This window comes from Neoarius graeffei, chromosome 17 (genome assembly GCF_027579695.1).
Source record: "Neoarius graeffei isolate fNeoGra1 chromosome 17, fNeoGra1.pri, whole genome shotgun sequence".
Taxonomy (NCBI): Eukaryota; Metazoa; Chordata; class Actinopteri; order Siluriformes; family Ariidae; genus Neoarius; species Neoarius graeffei.
Window position 1 is genome coordinate 1,489,634 of NC_083585.1, and position 18,790 is coordinate 1,508,423.

Genomic DNA, 18,790 nt, shown 5'->3' on the forward strand with positions numbered 1-18,790 from the left:
CCACCCACTATCTCGGCCACGCACCGTGAGCAAAACAAAACACTTCTCACTTGACCGAGTGATCACAGATCCAATGAGGTCACACACAAATATTACATTATACCACATATACAATTATTATTATTTTTTTTTTTGCGTTGCACCAAGTGCCCATGCACAGTTCAGTGTCCATAGTTACGTACATTCCATGGCAGGTGTGTGATTTCCCGCTTGGGTACGTGGAATGCAGCGAGTGCGTATGTTTATGTTAGTCTCTGTTCTTCGTGTTGTGCAATATAAGGGCATGGTGGCAGCATTCAGCGTACACCACCAGCCTGGCGCATGTGCAATGTACTGGGCATGGTGGCAGCATTCGGCGTACACCACCAGCCAGTTTTGACAATAACGACTTGACCCAAGGAAAGTGGATCAAGTGGTCACCAGAGGAGGATTTTTGTCTTCCGCTGGAAGAAGGACCACCAGCCTTCTTACATCCCTCCTGATGACTGCCGTGGGCAATGGAGAACTGCCCTTCTTGCGGCCACCTGCCTGGGAGGCTGGAATGCCAGCACAGGTTACAATCTCTGCATCCCGGACAATCCCTTTGTTGTCAGGGTAGACAGTCAGAATTTGGCCCAGATGAAACTGACCTCTTAAAGCATTTGGATCAGCTACCCAGACGAGGTCACCAACTTGAACATTCCTCTCCGACCGGTGCCACTTCTGTCGAATGAAGAGATTGCCTCCCACTTTGCCTCTTGCCTCCCACTTTGAGCGGCCTGGGGCTTGCGTGTAACTACCCAGCCAGGTGTCCACTGCTCTCTTCAGCCAGCCCACAGCCCCACGCAGACAAGTCAGGGAGCTGAATCTTTTGGGTTTTACCAGCTGCACGAGTGCCATGATTGTCAGGCCTGGCCACTTCTGGGACTGATCTCCAGTTGCTGTGACTGCTGAGAATGCCTTTCTTTGGAGTCCTCCGATCTCCTCGGTGACAGAGGAGATTATTTCCCTGGCAGTTTTAACAGGCCAATCTTCAAAGGGGAGTTTGAGAAATCTGGGGCCTTCCTGCCAGGCTGATCCTTCAGCAAGGTCCTCAGGGGGTGCTCCCCTTGTGATGAGGTCAGCAATGTTTTCTTTTCCTTCGACCCATCTCCAGCTGTCAACAGGTCCAGCCTTCTGTATTTCTCCTATCCGATTTGCAAGAAATGTCTGATAGCCATAGCTATCCTTCTGGATGGCCCCCAGTATTGTCTGGCTATTGACAAAATGGATCCACTTATTGACCTTGATGTGACAGTGCTTTTCAAAATAGGTCTTCAGACGGGTTGCAAACACAGCCCCACACAGCTCTGCCTTAATGACATCACCCTTTTGATCTAGTGGGGTGAGTTTGGCCTTTGATTCGACTAGCTTTACAATGACACCATCTTGCGCTGTCTTCCAGCGAAGGTAGAGAATGGCTCCGTAGGAAGTTTCGCTGCCATCGGAGAACGTTACTCCCATTGGATGGCCTATGGCTCCTTGGGGTGTAAGGCTCCTGTCAAATCTCACCTGGCCAAGTCTTACACACTGCTCAGAGTGTTATCTCAGCCTCCCGGAGATGCAGAGAGAGAGGCTCATCCCAGGTGTCTTTGGCAGGATGGTCTTTTCCAGCCTCCTGAAAGGACTCCTTCACAAGCATCACTCCTCTTTGCTTGACTGGTGAGGCCAGGCCAATAGGGTCGTAGAAGCCCGCAATCTGGCTCAGCAGCATTTGTCGGGTGAGAGGGTCAGGGATGTTTGCTCTGACCTCATTCTCTCATAGGTCCAGACCCGTCCTCATTTTCCCTCGCCGCTTTGAAAAATTCACCAATGTCAACAGGCGGAGTTTATCAGATTCTGGCTCATATCCTAGCCCAAGAGCCTTATTTTCTTTGTCCTGCATCTGATTTGGGAGTATCAGGGTCTTGGGCTCTGTTGACCTGTCATTACTGGTGCAGTCAAATTCCTCACTCCTCCCACTTTGACCGGTCAGGACCCAGGGTTTGAGCGAGAAACCTCCTGCCTTTAAGATAGTTTTGACTCCTCTGGTCATCCTAATTAAAGCGTGGAGGTCATCATGGGAGGTTAATATGTCATCAGCATAGCAGTCCTCTGTCAGAATGTGGCGTTCTGCGATCATGGATGCGAATTGGGGCAGGTTAGCAGTCTCCCTCATGGCGACCTGAGCAATGCACCTGGCAGGTTTGTCGCCAATGTTGACCCTAACAACAGCAAACTCACTGATTTCCTCCTTGGGGTCATCCCTCCAGAGGAATCGGTGGAGGTATACTTCCTTGTCCTTAAGCCACACCGAATTATACATTTTCTTGACATCGCCGAGGGCTGCATACAACCTGCTCCTGAATCTCAGGAGGACTCCTTGGATAGGGTTGAGAACATCAGGGCCTTTATAGAGCAGGTTGTTCAGACTAATCCCTTTGAACTCCTGGCTGCTGTTCCAGACTATTCTTACTGGCATGGAGCTGGAGTGAGGATTGGGTGCGACCAGGTGGCTGATATACCACACAGGCCCATTCCAATCTTCCATCTGCTTCCTGGTGAGCTTAATGGCTGCTCCTCTTGCCACCATGTCATGAATCTGCTCTCCATAAGCTGCTTTCCACAAAGTTTTTTTTGCCAGCCGCGCCTCAGTGTTCCAGAAGGTTGCTTCAACTGCTTGGCGGTTGTTTAGCAGAATTGCTGGGCTGGCCTTCCATGGATAAGCAGCATCCCAGTGTGGAGAATCACTGTGTTTGTCTGCCAGGACATATGAGAGACAGGCTTTTATTTTTTCCAAGTCCCTTTCTTCTCCAAGGGTCATCTCTTGGCCACCCGGGGGACATTTGCCACACTTGCAGCCCCCACATTTTGGGTTGCATGCTGCCCCAATACTGTCCCACTTGAACCATTCAAAAATTTCTTTATTTGTGGCACTGGTGTTACTGAGAGTTACGGTCCGTGTTGAGTCCTCATCCAGGCTTTTTATGCTTACACAGACCTCTCTGTAAAGCCTTGAGGAGGTCCTCATGGTTCGAGCAAAGTGGGTTTCAGACTGGTGTAGCGTCAGGTCAACAGACTCGAAGAGGTCAGGGTGGGTACCGCCAACCGTTTTGCCTAGCGGGCCATCCCAGAGGACGAGATCACCCTCCCTCTTGAATGGTTGTGGAACCAGATGGCCTTCTCTATGACTTATGAGGAGGTCGATGGTCTCAGGGCGGGCCAGCTCTGCCATAGCAACATCAGGAAATATTTTCTGGAGTTGTTGAGGGGTGACTGGGTGGCTGACCTCAGCGACGCTTTCCAGCCCGTAGCAAAGCAGCTTGTGTTCCACCACCGTTCCCTTGGTGGTCCTCACTCTCAGGCGGAAGGTATACCTCTTTGTTCTGACCTTCTTGGTCATTCCTCTGACACCATGAACTATCAGTCGAATGCTCTCACCATTCAGTCCGAGCCGCTGAGCGGCGCCATGGGTGATGTAATTTGTGTTGGAGGCGAGCTCTATCAAGGTGCCTATGAGCTGGCCTGAGTTGGTTGTGACCTCCAGCAGCATCATCACTACCGGATACTCCACTGGTCCATTTCCAGCAGCACAGGTTATGGCATAGGTCATATTTGAAAAGGCGTTTCTGAATTCCTGCCTCAATTCAGGAGCGACCTTTGCCAGGAGTTCTTCTTGCTGACTAGCGAGACCGAGGCCTTTGCTATTTGTCCTCCTCTTGGCACTTTCCAGAGGCATGACTCGGGGACAGAGTAGGTAGTGGTGAGGCTCATCAGATCGGCAGTCTGCTTTGGTGCAGATGAACTTTTTGTTGTTGCAAGCACTTTGCATGTGAGAGCCAAGACACTGACAGCACAGCCCGTGCGAGTTGAGATGACTTTTCTTTGTATGAAGATCCATCCCTCTAAACGAGGCACATGCAAAAAGTCTACCGGCATGGGTCTTTTCAGAGCAAGCTGTGCATGAGCCTGCCTGTAACTTTGACCCCCTTTGGCCTGAGGTGGCTTTGGAGAATGCCTTTTTGGCTGACTTGTCCACCGGTGATTTTGCTGAGGAGTTGCCTTCTCTGAGGCTGTCATCTAACTGGTCCAACTCCTCCAGCATAGCCTCCTGTTTCTGGAGGAACTTCAGTAGACAGTCAAAGTGGTTTTGCGGGCTGAATTCATTCAGTGGCTCTGCCTTATGCTCAATCCATTTTCCTTTTAACGAGCTGGGCAACTTTCTCTCCAATGACTGTGCAACGAGGCGGTTTTTTAATACGTCCTCTTCCCCCAAGATCACCAGATTGCTCAGGACCTGCTCCACGGCCTGGATTAACTCGATCGCTTTCCGGGGGTCATTTCCCTTCACAGGGGGTAGGCCTTCGATTTCCTCAGCAATCTTCAGGACGATCCTCGCTTTATTCCCAAAGCGGTTATCGAGGCGTCTGAACATCTCATCAGCCGTGGCACAACTAGACAAGACAAGGTCTCTTTTCACTCAGGCTTGCCAACAGGTGGAATCGAGTGACTGCAGCAGTCCTTAGTGGGTTGCCCAATAGCTCCAATTCTGCCCACTCAGCCTTCCACCGATAGTAATCGGTCATGTCTCCTGAGAAGACAGGTAGCCGTGTTCTCTCCAGATTGATTTGTGGTTTTAAGATGGTAGGCGGGCTAGGTGATGGTAAGGCTGCTGGGGTGGTGGGTTGGCTGAGTGTTTTCTGCACACCAGATCCGCTTGGTTCTCGCTTGGGTGTGCGGCTTGATATCTTCCAGCCAAGCTCCCAGTCCCGTGCTCTGTTCCTGAGCTTGAAGAGACGCTGCTTATGGTGGGTGACCTTGTCCGAGACGATGCGCTCCCATGCAAGCACCTTCTGCTCTAGCTCATGTATCATTTCAAGTAGGCCGTCACATAGGGCTTCATAATCATGCTCCAGCAGGTCTTGGATATTTGTGGCTTCCACCACTTTACATCTCTCTTCTGTGGCTTCAGCATAGAGCTCGATTTCTGGCTGAGCAAACTTGGTCCACAGGGTTTCTCTGGCCAGCTGGATGGTTTCAGTGTAGGCAGAAAGGTATTGCTCTGTTTTTGCTTTGACCCTCGCTGCCTCTCCTTCAGCACCATTCACCTCTGCTAAGGCCTCCAGGAGCTCTAGGCTGATGTCATGCACCTTGCCGAAGTCACCACTAAGTGCACGGATTTCTTCAATGAGTGCTCCTTTTTCTATAATGTCAATAGTGAGAGAGAGCTTGTTACTCCTTTTTGTCAATGCTGCGTGTGCAGAGGCCCACTTTCCCTTTAGGGCCACAATTTCGGTCGACTCCATTTTGCTATATGAAGAAGTGGAGCTTAACAGAGGGCTTTTCCTCTTCCTCTTCTTTTTAACAGGTCGACTAGATGGCTTGGTGGTTTACTTGGTGGTGCACCTTGGTTAATAACTGTTTGGTTATCCCACCGAAAGGGGGCATCAAGATGCAGTAGATCATAATAACTCTTTGTGGTTCTTTATTCCTTTTCAATTCAAGTTTAGTTCCATGTTTTCTTTAGTGGTTTCACACTTTCATTAGCTGAATTCAAGTTCATTTCCACATTTCTTTAGTTGAATTCAAGGTTTCGTTCCACAATCTTTAGGTTATTAACCTATAAACACAAGAGGCCATAAGGCCATGATGTAAGTGAAAGCCAAGTCCACTAAACAACAACATCAGAGTACACAAACATGTATAGCAATAGGCTAAAGATGAAAATATGTACCCAGAATTATAAATATTACAGTTAAATGTAAATCGCATTATACTACATGTCTGTAATGTCAACATATTAATCAGTAAATGCACATTTAACTGAATAAGGAACAACAACAACAGCCTCGCTCTTTAACTCTAGCCACACAAGTTTAGCATTGCAAATAAACCACATAGCATAGCAGAGTTAGCACAGCATAGCAGTTAGCAATGTAAATAAACAGCATAGCACAGTTAGCACAACATAGCAGTTAGCAACATAACACATAGCCATAACATTCAACATTGCATTAAACCATTTGTGTTACTAAACATCATAGCCATTAGCAGTAAGTTTAACACTATATTTACACACTACATTTACACAAGACAAGCCCACAAATAATACTTATCCACGCAACCAAGAGCACAAAGCCATAAATGCAATTATCAGTAAACTAATTCATTGTCAATGCAAACATCAGATCAAATCAGATACCGCGACCAGCGCCAAGCTTACAAACAGTGGATTTCACCCAGTGGACTAAAACAGTGGATTAAGGCCAAAAGTACAATTTAAAACTGCAGCTTGAATGAATGAAGGAGAGATGACTTACCAGTGGTGTACTGCTGTCTCGATGAAACGCAATACTAAAACTTTGGATCTCGCGCTGGTTTAAAGCGCATGAGCAGCTCCAATTGGATGCCAAATCGGCAGCTTCAGATCTCATTGGCTCACGTCACAACAGTTAAATTTGCCCTGCATACCAACCAGGTAAGACCTCTCTCTCGCTCATTTTCTTGCGTTGCGTTGTTTTCAATTTCATTTGCCGCTTGCAACCTAGTGAACTCCACCCACTATCTCGGCCACGCACCGTGAGCAAAACAAAACACTGTGTCAGCCCTGTGATGACCTGGCGACTTGTCCAGGGTGTACCCCGCCTTTCGCCCGTAGTCAGCTGGGATAGGCTCCAGCTTGCCTGTGACCCTGTAGGACAGGACAAAGCGGCTTAGACTGGTACGAAAATCCAGAATTGTGACACCCAAAGGCATTTTTGAGACAAATTCGGCAAACAGTCTTATTTTGTCAATTTGGGTGTGCCGAATTCAAATCTGCAATATGCCGAGCTCTATCTGACCTCTGTTGACCTCTAGAGGTCATTGAACTTTGGGCCTGTAAACGGCTCAGCTGAACCCAGTTTCTCAGCTTTCAAAGGAATGAAATGTACTAAAATGATGAATGAAGTTAGCAAATGGCCAGCAGCAATACGGCTTCTCTCCTGTGTGAATGCGCTGGTGTATTTGGAGAGCACTCTGATGAGTAAAACTCTTTCCACACTGTGAGCAGTGATACAGCTTCTCTCCTGTGTGAATGCGCTGGTGTTGTTGGAGATGACTCTGATGAGTAAAACTCTTTCCACACTGTGAGCAGTGATACGGCTTTTCTCCTGTGTGAATGTGCTGGTGTGTTTGGAGAGCACTCTGCTGAGTAAAACTCTTCCCACACTGTGAGCAGCGATATGGTTTCTCTCCTGAGTGAATGCGCTGGTGAGTTTGGAGATCACTCTGATGAGTAAAACACTTCCCACACTGTGAGCAGCGATATGGTTTCTCTCCTGAGTGAATGCACTGGTGTTGTTGGAGAGCACTCTGCTGAGTAAAACTCTTTCCACACTGTGAGCAGTGATACGGCTTCTCTCCTGTGTGAATGCGTTGGTGTAGTTGGAGAGCACTCTGCTGAGTAAAACTCATTCCACACAGTGAGCAGTGAAACGGCTTCTCTCCTGTGTGAATGCGCTGGTGTTGTTGGAGATGACTCTGACGAGTAAAACTCTTTCCACACTGTGAGCAGAGATATGGTTTCTCTCCTGTGTGAATGCGCTGGTGATGTTGGAGATGACTCTGACGAGTAAAACTATTTCCACACTGTGAGCAGTGATACAGCCTCTCTCCTCTGTGAATGCTCTGGTGTGTTTGGAGAGCACTCTGCTGAGTAAAACTCTTTCTACACTGTGAGCAGCGATATGGTTTCTCTGCTGTGTGAATGCACTGGTGTTTTTGGAGAGCACTCTGCTGAGTAAAACTCATTCCACACTGTGAGCAGTGATACGGCTTCTCTCCTGGGTGAATGCGCTGGTGTTGTTGGAGATGACTCTGAAGAGTAAAACTATTTCCACAGTATGAGCAGTGATACGGCTTCTCTCCTGTGTGAATGCGCTGGTGTGTTTGGAGAGCACTCTGGTGAGTAAAACTCTTCCCACACTCTGAGCAGCTATATGGTTTCTCTGCTGAGTGAATGAGCTGGTTTTGGTGGAGAGCACTCTGCTGAGTAAAACTCTTCCCACACTGTGAGCAGAGATATGGTTTCTCTCCTGAGTGAATGCGCTGGTGTTGTTGGAGAGCACTCTGGTGAGTAAAACTCCTTCCACACTGTGAGCAGTGAAACAGCTTCTCTCCTGTGTGAATGCGCTGGTGTTGTTGGAGATGACTCTGATGAGTAAAACTCTTTCCACACTGTGAGCAGTGATACGGCTTCTCTCCTGTGTGAATGCCCTGGTGTTGTTGGAGATGACTCTGATGAGTAAAACTCTTTCCACACTGTGAGCAGTGATACGGCTTCTCTCCTGTGTGAATGCGCTGGTGTTGTTGGAGATGACTCTGACGAGTAAAACTCTTTCCACCCTGAGCAGTGATACGGCTTTTCTCCTGTGTGAATGCACTGGTGAGTTTGGAGAGCACTCTGCTGAGTAAAACTCTTTCCACACTGTGAGCAGTGATACAGCTTCTCTCCTGTGTGAATGTGCTGGTGTTGTTGGAGATGACTCTGACAAGTAAAACTCTTCCCACACTGTGAGCAGCGATATGGTTTCTCTCCTGAGTGAATGCGCTGGTGAGTTTGGAGAGCACTCTGCTGAGTAAAACTCTTTCCACACTGTGAGCAGTGATACAGCTTCTCTCCTGTGTGAATGTGCTGGTGTTGTTGGAGATGACTCTGACAAGTAAAACTCTTCCCACACTGTGAGCAGCGATATGGTTTCTCTCCTGAGTGAATGCGCTGGTGTGTTTGGAGAGCACTCTGGTGAGTAAAACTCCTTCCACACTGTGAGCTGTGAAACGGCTTCTCTCCTGTGTGAATGCGCTGGTGTTGTTGGAGATGACTCTGATGAGTAAAACTCTTTCCACACTGTGAGCAGTGATACGGCTTCTCTCCTGTGTGAATGCCCTGGTGTTGTTGGAGATGACTCTGATGAGTAAAACTCTTTCCACACTGTGAGCAGTGATACGGCTTCTCTCCTGTGTGAATGCGCTGGTGTTGTTGGAGATGACTCTGACGAGTAAAACTCTTTCCACACTGAGCAGTGATACGGCTTTTCTCCTGTGTGAATGCGCTGGTGTGTTTGGAGAGCACTCTGCTGAGTAAAACAGTTTCCACACTGTGAGCAGCAATATGCTTTCTCTACTGTGTGAATGCACTGGTGAGTTTGGAGAGCACTCTGCTGAGTAAAACTCTTTCCACACTGTGAGCAGTGATACAGCTTCTCTCCTGTGTGAATGTGCTGGTGTTGTTGGAGATGACTCTGACAAGTAAAACTCTTCCCACACTGTGAGCAGCGATATGGTTTCTCTCCTGAGTGAATGCGCTGGTGAGTTTGGAGATCACTCTGGTGAGTAAAACACTTCGCACACTGTGAGCAGCGATATGGTTTCTCTCCTGTATGAATGGACCTGGTGTAGTTGCAGAGCACTCTGGTGAGTAAAACGCTTCCCACACTGTGAGCAGTGAAACGGCTTCTCTCCTGTATGACTGCTCTGCTGAGTAAAACTTCTTCCACACTATGAGCAGTGAAACGGCTTCGCTCCTGTATGAATGCCCTGGTGTAGTTGCACAGCACTCTGGTGAGTAAAACGCTTCCCACACTGTGAGCAGCGATACGGCTTCTCTCCTTTGTGAATGCGCTGGTGTGTTTGGAGAAGACTCTGCTGAGTAAAACTCTTTCCACACTGTGAGCACTGATATGGCTTCTCTCCTGAGTGAATGCGCTGGTTTTGTTGGAGAGCACTCTCCAGAGTAAAACTCTTCCCACACTGTGAGCAGTGATACGGCTTCTCTCCAGTGTGAATGCCCTGGTGTAGTTGGAGAGCACTCTGGTGAGTAAAACTCTTCCCACACTGTGAGCAGCGATACGGCTTCTCTCCTGTGTAAATGCGCTGGTGTGTTTGGAGATCACTCTGGTGAGTAAAACACTTCCCACACTGTGAGCAGCGATATGGTTTCTCTCATGTGTGAATGCGCTGGTGTGTTTGGAGATCACTCTGGTGAGTAAAACTGTTCCCACACTGTGGGCAGTGAAACGGCTTCACTCCTGAGTGAATGCGCTGGTATTGTTGGAGAGCACTCTGGTGAGTAAAACTCTTTCCACACTGTGAGCAGTGATACGGCTTCTCTCCTGTGTGAATGCCCTGGTGTAGTTGGAGAGCACTCTGGTGAGTAAAACTCTTCCCACACTGTGAGCAGCGATACGGCTTCTCTCCTGTGTAAATGCGCTGGTGTGTTTGGAGATCACTCTGGTGAGTAAAACACTTCCCACACTGTGAGCAGCGATATGGTTTCTCTGCTGTGTGAATGCTTTGGTGTTTTTGGAGAGCACTCTGGCAAGTAAAACTCCTTCCACACTGTGAGCAGTGAAACGGCTTCTCTCCTGTGTGAATGCACTGGTGTTGTTGGAGAGCACTCTGGTGAGTAAAACTCTTCCCACACTGTGAGCAGCGATACTGCTTCTCTCCTGTGTAAATGCGCTGGTGTTTTTGGAGATCACTCTGGTGAGTAAAACACTTCCCACACTGTGAGCAGCGATGTGGTTTCTCTCCTGTGTGAATGCGCTGGTGTGTTTGGAGAAGACTCTGCTGAGTAAAACTCTTTCCAAACTGTGAGCAGTGATATGTCTTCTCTCCTGAGTGAATGCGCTGGTGTTGTTGGAGAGCACTCCGGTGAGTAAAACTCTTTCCACACTGTGAGCAGTGATATGGTTTCTCTCCTGTGTGAATGCGCTGGTGCGTTTGGAGAGCACTCTGGTGAGTAAAACTTTTTCCACACTGTGAGCAGCGATATGGTTTCTCTCATGTGTGAATGCGCTGGTGTGTTTGGAGAGCACTCTGGTGAGTAAAACACTTCCCACATTGTGAGCAGTGATATGGTTTCTCTCCTGTGTGAATGCGCTGGTGCGTTTGGACAGCACTCTGGTGAGTAAAACTCTTTCCACACTGTGAGCAGTGACATGGTTTCTCTCCTGGGTGAATGCGCTGGTGTGTTTGGAGAGCACTCTGCTGAGTAAAACTCTTTCCACACTGTGAGCAGTGATACAGCTTCTCTCCTGTATGACTGCTCTGCTGAGTAAAACTTCTTCCACACTGTGAGCAGTGATACGGCTTCTCTCCTTTGTGAATGCGCTGGTGTGTTTGGAGACCACTCTGGTGAGTAAAACTCTTCCCACACTGTGAGCAGCGATATGGTTTCTCTGCTGTGTGAATGCTATGGTGTGTTTGGAGATCACTCTTGTGAGTAAAAGTCATTCCACACTGTGGGCAGTGAAACGGCTTCTCTCCTGTATGACTGCTCTGCTGAGTAAAACTCCTTCCACACTATGAGCAGTGAAACGGCTTCTCTCATATATGAATGCCCTGGTGTAGTTGGAGAGCACTCTGGTGAGTAAAACTCTTCCCACACTGTGAGCAGAGGTACGGCTTCTCTCCTGTGTGAATACCCTTGTGTAGTTGGAGAGCACTCTCCAGAGTAAAACTCTTCCCACACTGTGATCAGTGATATGGCTTCTCTCCTGTGTGAATGCTCTGGTCTGTTTGGAGAGCACTCTGCTGAGTAAAACTCTTTCCACACTGTGAGCAGTGATACGGCTTCTCTCCTGTGTGAATGCGCTGGTGTTGATGGAGAGGACTCTGACGAGTAAAACTCTTCCCACACTGTGAGCAGTGATACGGCTTCTCTCCTGTGTGAATGCGCTGGTGAGTTAGAAGATCATTCTGCTGAGTAAAACACTTCCCACACTGTGAGCAGCGATACGGCTTCTCTCCTGTGTGAATGCGCTGGTGTGTTTGGAGATCACTCTGGTGAGTAAAACACTTTCCACAGTGTGAGCAGTGATATGGTTTCTTTCTTGTGTGAATGCGCTGGTGTGTTTGGAGATCACTCTCAGGAGTAAAACACTTCCCACACTGTGAGCAGTGATACGGCTTCTGTCCTGTGTGAATGCGCTGGTGTTGTTGGAGATGACTCTGACGAGTAAAACTCTTCCCACACTGTGAGCAGTGATATGGCTTCTCTCCTGAGTGAATCTGCTGATGTTGTTGGAGAGCACTCTGGCGAGGAAAACTCCTTCCACACTGTGAGCAGTGATATGGCTTCTCTCCTGTGTGAATGCACTGGTGTTGTTGGAGAGCACTCTGACGAGTTAAAGTCTTTCCACACTGTGAGCAGTGATATGGCTTCTCTCCTGTCTGAATGCGTTAGTGTTGTTGGAGAGCACTCTGATGAGTAAAACTCTTCCCACACTGTGAGCAGTGATATGGCTTCTCTCCTGTGTGAATGTGCTGGTGTTGTTGGAGAGCACTCTGGCGAGTAAAACTCCTTCCACACTGTGAGAAGTGATACGGCTTCTCTCCTGTTTGAATGCTCTGGTGTTTTTGGAAAGCACTCTGACGAATAAAACTTTTTCCTCACTGTGGGCAGTGAAACGGCTTCTTACCTGTATGACTGCGTTGGTGTTTTTGGAGATGACTCTGCTGAGTAAAACTCTTCCCACACTGTGAGAAGTGAAACGGCTTCTCTCCTGTGTGAATGCGCTGGTGTGTTTGGAGAGCACTCTGGCGAGTAAAACTCCTTCCACACTGTGAGCAGCGATACGGCTTCTCTCCTGTGTGAATGCGCTGGTGTTGTTGGAGAGCAGTCTGACGAGTAAAACTCTTTCCACACAGTGAGCAGTGATACGGTTTCTCTCTTGTGTGAATGCGCTGGTGAGTTTGGAGATCACTCTGCTGAGTAAAACTCTTTCCACACTGTGAGCAGTGATATGGCATCTCTCCTGTGTGAATGCGCTGGTGTTGTAGGAGATGACTCTGACCAGTAAAACTCTTTCCACACTGTGAGCAGTGAAACGGCTTCTCTCCTGTATGAATGGATCTGATGTAGTTGCAGAGCACTCTGGTGAGTAAAACGCTTCCCACACTGTGAGCAGCGATACGGCTTCTCTCCTGTGTGAATGCGCTGGTGTTGTTGGAGATGACTCTGACTAGTAAAACTCTTCCCACACTGTGAGCAGTGATATGGCTTCTGTCCTGTGTGAATGTGCTGGTGTTGTTGTAGAGCACTCTGGCGAGTAAAACTCCTTCCACACTGTGAGCAGTGATATGGCTTCTCTCCTGTGTGAATGCACTGGTGTTGTTGGAGAGCACTCTGACGAGTAAAACTCTTTCCACACTGTGAGTAGTGATACAGCTTCTGTCCACTGTGAATGCTCTGGTGTGTTTGGAGGGCACTCTGCAGAGTAAAACTCTTTCCACACTGAGAGCAGTGATACGGATTCTCTCCTGTGTGAATGCGCTGGTGTTGTTGGAGAGGACTCTGACGAGTAAAACTCTTTCCACACTGTGAGCAGTGATATGGCTTCTCTCCTGTGTGAATGCGCTGGTGTGTTTGGAGATCACTCTCATGAGTAAAACACTTCCCACACTGTGAGCAGTGATACGGCTTCTCTCCTGTGTGAATGCGCTGGTGTTGTTGGAGATGACTCTGACTAGTAAAACTCTTCCCACACTGTGAGCAGTGATATGGCTTCTCTCCTGTGTGAATGTGCTGGTGTTGTTGTAGAGCACTCTGGCGAGTAAAACTCCTTCCACACTGTGAGCAGTGATATGGCTTCTCTCCTGTGTGAATGCACTGGTGTTGTTGGAGAGCACTCTGACGAGTAAAACTCTTTCCACACTGTGAGTAGTGATACAGCTTCTGTCCACTGTGAATGCTCTGGTGTGTTTGGAGGGCACTCTGCAGAGTAAAACTCTTTCCACACTGAGAGCAGTGATACGGATTCTCTCCTGTGTGAATGCGCTGGTGTTGTTGGAGAGGACTCTGACGAGTAAAACTCTTCCCACACTGTGAGCAGTGATACGGCTTCTCTCCTGTGTGAATGCGCTGGTGTTGTTTGAGAGCACTCTGGCGAGTAAAACTCCTTCCACACTGTGAGCAGTGATACGGCTTCTCTCCTGTGTGAATGCGCTGGTGTTGTTGGAGAGCAGTCTGACGAGTAAAACTCTTTCCACACAGTGAGCAGTGATACGGCTTCTCTCCTGTGTGAATGCGCTGGTGAGTTAGGAGATCACTCTGCTGAGTAAAACACTTCCCACACTGTGATCAGCGATATGGTTTCTCTGCTGAGTGAATAAGCTGGTGTTGTTGGAGAGGACTCTGACGAGTAAAACTCTTCCCACACTGTGAGCAGTGATGCGGCTTCTCTCCTGTGTGAATGCGCTGGTGTTGTTTCAGAGCACTCTGGCGAGTAAAACTCCTTCCACACTGTGAGCAGTGATACGGCTTCTCTCCTGTGTGAATGCGCTGGTGTTGTTGGAGAGCAGTCTGACGAGTAAAACTCTTTCCACACAGTGAGCAGTGATATGGCTTCTCTCCTGTGTGAATGCTCTGGTGTTGTTGGAGAGCACTCTGGTGAGTAAAACTCTTCCCACACTGTGATCAGCGATATGGTTTCTCTGCTGAGTGAATAAGCTGGTGTTGTTGGAGAGCACTCTGACGAGTAAAACTCTTTCCACACTGTGAGCAGTGATATGGCTTCTCTCCTGTGTGAATGCGTTAGTGTTGCTGGAGAGCACTCTGATGAGTAAAACACTTCCCACACTGTGAGCAGTGATACGGCTTCTCTCCTGTGTGAATGCGCTGGTGTTGTTGGAGATGACTCTGACTAGTAAAACTCTTCCCACACTGTGAGCAGTGATATGGCTTCTCGCCTGTGTGAATGTGCTGGTGTTGTTGGAGAGCACTCTGGCGAGTAAAACTCCTTCCACACTGTGAGCAGTGATATGGCTTCTCTCCTGTGTGAATGCACTGGTGTTGTTGGAGAGCACTCTGACGAGTAAAACTCTTTCCACACTGTGAGCAGTGATATGGCTTCTCTCCTGTGTGAATGCACTGGTGTTGTTGGAGGGCACTCTGCAGAGTAAAACTCTTTCCACACTGAGAGCAGTGATACGGATTCTCTCCTGTGTGAATGCGCTGGTGTTGTTGGAGAGGACTCTGACGAGTAAAACTCTTCCCACACTGTGAGCAGTGATACGGCTTCTCTCCTGTGTGAATGCGCTGGTGTTGTTTGAGAGCACTCTGGCGAGTAAAACTCTTTCCACACTGTGAGTAGTGATACAGCTTCTGTCCACTGTGAATGCTCTGGTGTGTTTGGAGGGCACTCTGCAGAGTAAAACTCTTTCCACACTGAGAGCAGTGATACGGATTCTCTCCTGTGTGAATGCGCTGGTGTTGTTGGAGAGGACTCTGACGAGTAAAACTCTTTCCACACTGTGAGCAGTGATATGGCTTCTCTCCTGTGTGAATGCGCTGGTGTGTTTGGAGATCACTCTCATGAGTAAAACACTTCCCACACTGTGAGCAGTGATACGGCTTCTCTCCTGTGTGAATGCGCTGGTGTTGTTGGAGATGACTCTGACTAGTAAAACTCTTCCCACACTGTGAGCAGTGATATGGCTTCTCTCCTGTGTGAATGTGCTGGTGTTGTTGTAGAGCACTCTGGCGAGTAAAACTCCTTCCACACTGTGAGCAGTGATATGGCTTCTCTCCTGTGTGAATGCACTGGTGTTGTTGGAGAGCACTCTGACGAGTAAAACTCTTTCCACACTGTGAGTAGTGATACAGCTTCTGTCCACTGTGAATGCTCTGGTGTGTTTGGAGGGCACTCTGCAGAGTAAAACTCTTTCCACACTGAGAGCAGTGATACGGATTCTCTCCTGTGTGAATGCGCTGGTGTTGTTGGAGAGGACTCTGACGAGTAAAACTCTTCCCACACTGTGAGCAGTGATACGGCTTCTCTCCTGTGTGAATGCGCTGGTGTTGTTTGAGAGCACTCTGGCGAGTAAAACTCCTTCCACACTGTGAGCAGTGATACGGCTTCTCTCCTGTGTGAATGCGCTGGTGTTGTTGGAGAGCAGTCTGACGAGTAAAACTCTTTCCACACAGTGAGCAGTGATACGGCTTCTCTCCTGTGTGAATGCGCTGGTGAGTTAGGAGATCACTCTGCTGAGTAAAACACTTCCCACACTGTGATCAGCGATATGGTTTCTCTGCTGAGTGAATAAGCTGGTGTTGTTGGAGAGGACTCTGACGAGTAAAACTCTTCCCACACTGTGAGCAGTGATGCGGCTTCTCTCCTGTGTGAATGCGCTGGTGTTGTTTCAGAGCACTCTGGCGAGTAAAACTCCTTCCACACTGTGAGCAGTGATACGGCTTCTCTCCTGTGTGAATGCGCTGGTGTTGTTGGAGAGCAGTCTGACGAGTAAAACTCTTTCCACACAGTGAGCAGTGATATGGCTTCTCTCCTGTGTGAATGCTCTGGTGTTGTTGGAGAGCACTCTGGTGAGTAAAACTCTTCCCACACTGTGATCAGCGATATGGTTTCTCTGCTGAGTGAATAAGCTGGTGTTGTTGGAGAGCACTCTGACGAGTAAAACTCTTTCCACACTGTGAGCAGTGATATGGCTTCTCTCCTGTGTGAATGCGTTAGTGTTGCTGGAGAGCACTCTGATGAGTAAAACACTTCCCACACTGTGAGCAGTGATACGGCTTCTCTCCTGTGTGAATGCGCTGGTGTTGTTGGAGATGACTCTGACTAGTAAAACTCTTCCCACACTGTGAGCAGTGATATGGCTTCTCTCCTGTGTGAATGTGCTGGTGTTGTTGGAGAGCACTCTGGCGAGTAAAACTCCTTCCACACTGTGAGCAGTGATATGGCTTCTCTCCTGTGTGAATGCACTGGTGTTGTTGGAGAGCACTCTGACGAGTAAAACTCTTTCCACACTGTGAGCAGTGATATGGCTTCTCTCCTGTGTGAATGCACTGGTGTTGTTGGAGGGCACTCTGCAGAGTAAAACTCTTTCCACACTGAGAGCAGTGATACGGATTCTCTCCTGTGTGAATGCGCTGGTGTTGTTGGAGAGGACTCTGACGAGTAAAACTCTTCCCACACTGTGAGCAGTGATACGGCTTCTCTCCTGTGTGAATGCGCTGGTGTTGTTTGAGAGCACTCTGGCGAGTAAAACTCCTTCCACACTGTGAGCAGTGATACGGCTTCTCTCCTGTGTGAATGCGCTGGTGTTGTTGGAGAGCAGTCTGACGAGTAAAACTCTTTCCACACAGTGAGCAGTGATACGGCTTCTCTCCTGTGTGAATGCGCTGGTGAGTTAGGAGATCACTCTGCTGAGTAAAACACTTCCCACACTGTGATCAGCGATATGGTTTCTCTGCTGAGTGAATAAGCTGGTGTTGTTGGAGAGGACTCTGACGAGTAAAACTCTTCCCACACTGTGAGCAGTGATACGGCTTCTCTCCTGTGTGAATGCGCTGGTGTTGTTTGAGAGCACTCTGGCGAGTAAAACTCCTTCCACACTGTGAGCAGTGATACGGCTTCTCTCCTGTGTGAATGCGCTGGGGTTGTTGGAGAGCAGCCTGACGAGTAAAACTCTTTCCACACAGGGAGCAGTGATATGGCTTCTCTCCTGTGTGAATGCTCTGGTGTTGTTGGAGAGCACTCTGGTGAGTAAAACTCTTCCCACACTGTGATCAGCGATATGGTTTCTCTGCTGAGTGAATAAGCTGGTGTTGTTGGAGAGCACTCTGACGAGTAAAACTCTTTCCACACTGTGAGCAGTGATATGGCTTCTCTCCTGTGTGAATGCGCTGGTGTGTTTGGAGATCACTCTCATGAGTAAAACACTTCCCACACTGTGAGCAGTGATACGGCTTCTCTCCTGTGTGAATGCGCTGGTTCTGTTGGAGATGACTCTGACTAGTAAAACTCTTCCCACACTGTGAGCAGTGATATGGCTTCTCTCCTGTGTGAATGTGCTGGTGTTGTTGGAGAGCACTCTGGCGAGTAAAACTCCTTCCACACTGTGAGCAGTGATATGGCTTCTCTCCTGTGTGAATGCACTGGTGTTGTTGGAGAGCACTCTGACGAGTAAAACTCTTCCCACACTGTGAGCAGTGATATGGCTTCTCTCCTGTGTGAATGTGCTGGTGTTGTTGGAGAGCACTCTGGCGAGTAAAACTCCTTCCACACTGTGAGCAGTGATACGGCTTCTCTCCTGTTTGAATGCTCTGGTGTTTTTGGAAAGCACACTGGCGAATAAAACTTTTTCCACACTGTGAGCAGTAAAACGGCTTCTCACCTGTATGACTGCGTTGGTGTTTTTGGAGATGACTCTGCTGAGTAAAACTCTTCCCACACTGTGAGAAGTGAAACGGCTTCTCTCCTGTGTGAATGCGCTGGTGTGTTTGGAGAGCACTCTGGCGAGTAAAACTCCTTCCACACTGTGAGCAGCGATATGGTTTCTCTCCTGTGTGAATGCGCTGGTGTTGTTGGAGATGACTCTGACGAGTAAAACTCTTTCCACACTGTGAGGAGTGATACAGCTTCTGTCCACTGTGAATGCTCTGGTGTGTTTGGAGAGCACTCTGGCGAGTAAAACTCCTTCCACACTGTGAGCAGCGATATGGTTTCTCTCCTGTGTGAATGCGCTGGTGTTGTTGGAGATGACTCTGCAGAGTAAAACTCTATCCACACTGTGAGCAGTGAAATGGCTTCTCTCCTGTGTGGATGCGCTGGTGTGTTTGGAGAGCACTCTGGTGTGTAAAACACTTTCCACAGTGTGAGCAGTGATACGGTTTCTCTCCTGTGTGAATGCGCTGGTGTTGTTGGAGATGACTCTGACGAGTAAAACTCTTTCCACACTGTGGGCAGTGAAACGGCTTCTCTCCTGTGTGAATGCGCAGGTGTTGTTGGAGATG

The 18,790-nt window shown here is 48.5% G+C and overlaps 1 pseudogene; it reads right to left on the minus strand.

The window, feature by feature from the left end:
• Window positions 1-4,451: 4,451 nt before the first annotated feature.
• On the minus strand, window positions 4,452-18,676 carry LOC132864550 (zinc finger protein 850-like; annotated as a pseudogene).
• Between the last annotated feature and the right edge of the window lie 114 nt (window positions 18,677-18,790).